General features: G+C 36.2%; 1 protein-coding gene across 4 annotated transcripts in view; it reads left to right on the forward strand.

Moving 5' to 3' along the window:
• The window catches only part of PTPRA (protein tyrosine phosphatase, receptor type A), a 97,921-nt gene that overhangs the window by 695 nt on the left and 91,372 nt on the right, over nt 1-5,854 (forward strand). The window lies entirely within an intron of this gene.

Here is a 5,854-nt window from a genome sequence, read left to right on the forward strand (position 1 = left end):
AAATTCTTTGCTCCACTAATTCATTCCTTTTTCCCTATCCCTGAAACACTGAATCCATTTATTTTTCAGCTACGTTGGTTGTTATGTTATATCTGAAGTACATTTCTTGTAGGCAGCATATAGTTAGGTCTTTTTCCTTTAAAAAGTTTTTATTTTTCAATTACAGTTGACATTTAATATTTTATATTAGTTTCAGGCATGCAGTATAGTGGTTAGATAGACATTTATATAACTTAAGAAGTGATTCCCTCAATAAGTCCAGTAACCACCTGACATCATACATAGTTATTATATTATTAACTGTATTTCCTATGCTATACTTCTATATCCCATGACTGTTTTGTAACTGCCAATTTGTACTTCTTAATCTCTTCACCCTCTTCTCCCAAACCCCCTCCCATTTGGCAACCATCAGTTTGTCCTCTGTATTTATGTGTTAGTTTCAATTTTGTTTGCTTATTTTGTTTTATAGATTCTACATATAAGTTAAATCATATGGTATTTGTTTTTCTCTGTCTGACTTGTTTTATTTAAAATGATATCCTCTAGATCCATCCATATTGTCACTAATGGTAAGATTTCATTCTTTTTTTAAGGCTGAGGAAAATTCCATTATATATGCCACAACTTTTTTATCCACTTGTCTATTGATGGGCACTTGGGTTGCTTCTATATCTTGGCTATTGTAAATAAAGCTGCAATGAACATAGGGATACATATATGTTTTCAAATTAGTGTTTTGGATTTCTGCAGATAAATACCCAGAAGTAGAATTGATGGGTCATAAAGCATTTCCATTTTAATTTTTTGAGGAACCTCCATACTATTTCCATAGTGGCTGCACCAATTTGCAATCCCACAGTGTATGAGGATTCCCTTTTATCCACATCTCGCCAACATTTGTTGTTTACTGATTTATTGATGATAGCCATTCTGACAGGTGTGAGGTGATATCTCATTGTGGTTTTAATTTGCATTTCTCTGACGATTAGTGACATTAAGCATCTTTTCAAATGTCTATTGGCCATTTGTCTGTCCTCTTTGGAGATATGCCTGTTCAGGTTCTCTGCCCATTTTCAAATCAGATAAGTTTCTTTTTTTTATGTTAAGGTGTATGGGTTCTTTACACATTTTGGATATTAACCCCTTACTGGATGTATCATTGGCGAATATCTTCTTCCATTTAGTAAATTGTCATTTTGTTTTGTTGATAATTTTCTTTGCTCTGCAAAAACTTTTTGGTTTGATATAGTTCCATTTGTTTGTTTTTTCTTTTGTTTCCCTTGTTTGAGAAGATATATCAGAAAAACACATTGCTATGAGAAAGTTAGAGATTTTACTGCCTATGTTTTCTTCTAGGAGTTTTATGGTTTGGGCTCTTACATTTAAGTCTAATCCATTTCGAGTTTACTCTTTTATATAGTGTAAGAAAGTGGTCTAGTTTTGTTTTTTGCATATATTACTCCAGTTTTCCCAACACCATTTATTGATAAGACTGCCTTTACCCCATTGTATATTATTGCTTCCTTTGTCAAAGATTAATTGACCGTAAGGCATGGATTTATTTTTGAACTTTCTATTCTCTTCCATTGATCTATGTGTTGTTTTTATGCTCTATCTACTGAGCCAAACTGGCTAGGCCTAGGGCTCTTTCCTTTTAAAAAAATGTATTTTTATTGATTTCAGAGAGGAAGGGAGAGAGAGAGATAGAAACATCAATGATGAGAGAGAATCATTGATCGACTGCCTCCTGCATGCCCCCTACTGGGGATCGAGCCCACAACCCAGGCATGTGCCCTTGACTGGAATTAAGCTTAGGAGCTTTCAGTCCACAAGCGGATGCTCTATCCACTGAGCCAAACCAGCTAGGGCTATACCACTTTTAAGTGGAATGTAGAAACCTTACCACCTTTTAGGTTCTTTTACCTCACCCCCCCTTATCATGCAGTTATATTAAATATTATCTCTTATATATGTATTGAGAATCATAAGACAATGTTAGAATTTTTATTTTCAGTATCAGACATAATTTTTAAAATTAAAGGAGGATTGTTTAATTGGTGTATATGTGTTTATGTGTAACATAAATATATGTGTGTATATACACCCTTTCCACTACTCTTTATTCTTTCTGTGATCATTTATTTCCTTTCTGAAGAAATTCAGCCATTCCTTTAGAGCTGGTCTGCTGGTGACACATTCTTAGTTTTCTTCATCTGCCATTGTTTCTATTTCACCTTCATTTCTAAAGTATATGTTTACTCTATATAGAATTTTGGCTTGATTCTTTCAGCATTTGAAATATATTGTACACTTCCTTATAATGTCCATGATTCCTGATAAAAAAAAGTATCCTTTGGATTGTTGGTTTTCTGTAAGTAATGTGTCATTTCTCTAGCAGCTTTCAGGACATTGTCTTTAGTTTTTAGCAGTTTGAAGTTTCTATCTTTAACTAAATTTGGGGAATTTTCAGCAGTTATTTCTTTTTTTAATATATTTTATTGATTTTTTTACAGAGAGGAAGGGAGAGAGATAGAGAGTCAGAAACATCGATGAGAGAGAAACATCGATTAGCTGCCTCCTGCACATCCCCCACCGGGGATGTGCCCGCAACCCAGGTACATGCCCTTGACCGGAATCGAACCCGGGACCCTTCAGTCCACAGGCCGACGCTCTATCCACTGAGCCAAACCGGTTTCGGCTTCAGCAGTTATTTCTTAAATTATTTAATCCTTACCTGAGGATATTTTTCCCCATTGATTTTTAGAGAGAGTGGAAGGGAGGGGGAGAGATAGAAAGAGAGAAACATCAATGTGAGAAAGACACACTGGCCCCCCCAACCCGCACTTGCCCCAAGAGGGCCTGAGGATTCAGCCTGCAACTGAGGCATGTGCCCTTCACAGGAATCCAACTCGTGATCCCTTCCATCTGTAGGCTGACACTCTAATCACTGAGACAAACCAGCTAGGGCTCAATTTTTTTTTTTTTAAATCTCTGAACATTTCCTCTCATTTTTGGGACTGTAGTGTAACAAATGTTTGAGCTTTATTATTGTCCCACAGGATTCTGAGTCTTTGTTAATTTTTTTAATTTCTTTTTTCTCTGTTGTACAAACTGGACATTTTCTATTTATCTCTTTTTCAATGTATTGATTGTTTCCTTTCTTATTTCTGCTATTGTACCCATCTAGGGTGTTTTTTTCCCTAGTTTCAGCTATTGTGTTTCTCATTTCTAAAATTTCAATTTGATACTCTATATATTCTGCTTGGTGAGTATTTTCAACTGTGAGCATTAGTTTATGAACATTAGTTTTGTACCTAATTATTTTTTAAGTACACAGACTTTCACCTGCAAATAAGTTTTTTGGGAGGTTCTTAATAATTCTATCTTTTCTCATCCCATTAGTTAGAACTTCTAGAATAGGGGTCAGCAAACTATGGCCTGCCTCCCATATCCAGTCCTTTTTCATATGACATTTGAACTCAAAGTGTTTGTTATACATTTTTAAATGGTTGGGGAACACTTGAAGAATGATATAATTATATTAAATGTGAATAACATTAATTTCAGTTGAGTTCAGTTGTTGCAACAGAAACCATATGTTGGCCCTATTCTAGATTAATAAATCAACCCTGGTCAGGTGGCTCAGTTGGAGTTTCATCCCATACACCAAAGGGTTGCAGGTTCAATTCCAGTCATGGTACATATCTGGAATATGGATTCAATCCTGGGTCAGGGCATATAGGCAAGGCAACTGATCGATGTTTCTCTCTCACATTGATGTTTCTCTCTCAAATCAATTGAAACATAATAAATAAATAAATAAATAAATAAAAGTAAATCATAGTGGTGATAGCCAACATGCTTTTCTTGTCCTGATTTATTGATAACTAATTTCAGTGTTTTGCTTTTCAATGTGTTGTTGGCCATTCTCATTATAAAGGACATGTGTATAGAAATGGAAGGAGTTTTTTTTAGCTACCTTTGTAAAAATCTAGGACCCTCCTCACCCTCCCGTGCTGCTTAAAATTTTTTTTTAATTCTTTGGTTTTCAGAAGTATTACTGTGGTATCTAGACACAAATTTTCTTTTTAAGTTTGGAGAATTTTAAGCCTTTGTCTCTTCAAATATTTCTTCTGTCTTCTTTCCTCTTATCTTGGACTCAAATTATATGTAGGATAGGTCATCTCACTATATTCTCTATACCTCTTACCCTCTCTTCTGTATATTTTATCCTCTTGCCTCTCTGCTTTTTTCCAGATACTTCCTTTTGATTTTACCTCCATTTCCTTAATTATCTCTTCAGCTGTATTTTATCTGTTCTTAAATCCATCTATTGAGTCTTTACTTCAACTCTGTTCTCAGTTTTAGAATTCCTACTTTGTCCTTTTTCTTTTTTAGATTTGTTATTACATTTTATTTATGTATGTGCATAAAATGATTCTGGACTGAAATTTTTTATAAATATATTTTTATTGATTTCAGAGAGGAAAGGAGAGGGAGGGAGAGAGATAGAAACATCATTGATGAGAGAGAATCATGGATTGGCCCCTCCTGCACGGCCCCTAGTGGGGACTGAGCCTGCAACCCAGGCATGTGCCCTTGGCCAGAATTGAACCCGGGACCCCTCTGTCCGCAGGCTGACGCTCTATCCACTGAGCCAAACCGGCCAGGACTGGCTGAAATTTTTAATGCTGTGGTACTGTTCTTACCTATTTTCTACTTATTCCCATGTTACTGCCTCATGGACCAGACATATTTTAAAAAATTGTTTATAATATGATTTGAAAGCTAGGATGATACCTTTTTCTAGATAGAATTTACATTTATTTCTGGCCTTGCCTAGGGTATTGAATCATTTTAATCCAGTTTCAGGGGCTGAGATTCTTTTAAGCTTGACTTTAGGCCCTACAGAGGCAGACTGATCAGTCTACTACCTGGGATACCTATTATGTGTGGGCCACTTTGCTAGGTGCTGGGTAGATCCTATGAACATAGCAGTCATGTGTTTGATCTACATGGAGCATATTCTTGATTATAATTGACAAGTAAATATCTATAATTAAGTTCTGTGAAAGCAGTGAATAAGTTGCTATGGTCTTGATTATAATTGACAGGTAAATATCTGTAAGTTCTGTGAAAGCAGTGAATAAGTTGCTATGATAGTGAATATTATATGGGGTGGGGGTAAGAATGGTTCTATTGTAACTAACGAGGGCAGGTTTCATTTAAGCAGAGACCTGGCTAATGTGAGAGAACTGGGAGTAGAAGCTTCTAAACAAAAGCAGTTACCAATGTAAAGACTGGATGACACCAAAAAAAGTTTGAGGATGGGCCCCGTGGGAATGGTGGAGGGAGAGTTGAGATTGATTTAGAATTATATTAATGAGGTCCAGGGGATACCCTCCTACACACACACCTTCCACCATTTTTCTCCCCTTTCCCTTTAGAAAATTAGTCAATTGGGATTTGATGATTTACCTAGCTTTGTGATCTTGGATAGTTACCTAATTCTGCACTCAAAGCAAAATGGAGGAAGGAAGGGACGGAAGGAGAAGACACACATGAAAGTGGGATGGGAAATTATGAAAGGAGCACATGAGGAAAAAGACATGTCAAGTATTTTGTATTCTACACAAGTGTTTACAGTTTGGCATATGTAGTAGGCATTCTGTAAGTTCCTATTAATTTAGCAAAATAAGAACAGGTCAGAGGATTTTTAAATGGGAAACTAATCGTAGAGGAGAATGAGATAAGAATTTTCCAGTTTATATTTCTACGTAAAGGAGAGTGCCGGGGTCCAGCCCCAGCAGGTCCAGGGGTTCCCAAAGGTGTAGACGGAGTCGGCGAAGCA

This window comes from Myotis davidii, unplaced genomic scaffold, assembly GCF_000327345.1.
Source record: "Myotis davidii unplaced genomic scaffold, ASM32734v1 scaffold32, whole genome shotgun sequence".
Classification (NCBI taxonomy): Eukaryota; Metazoa; Chordata; class Mammalia; order Chiroptera; family Vespertilionidae; genus Myotis; species Myotis davidii.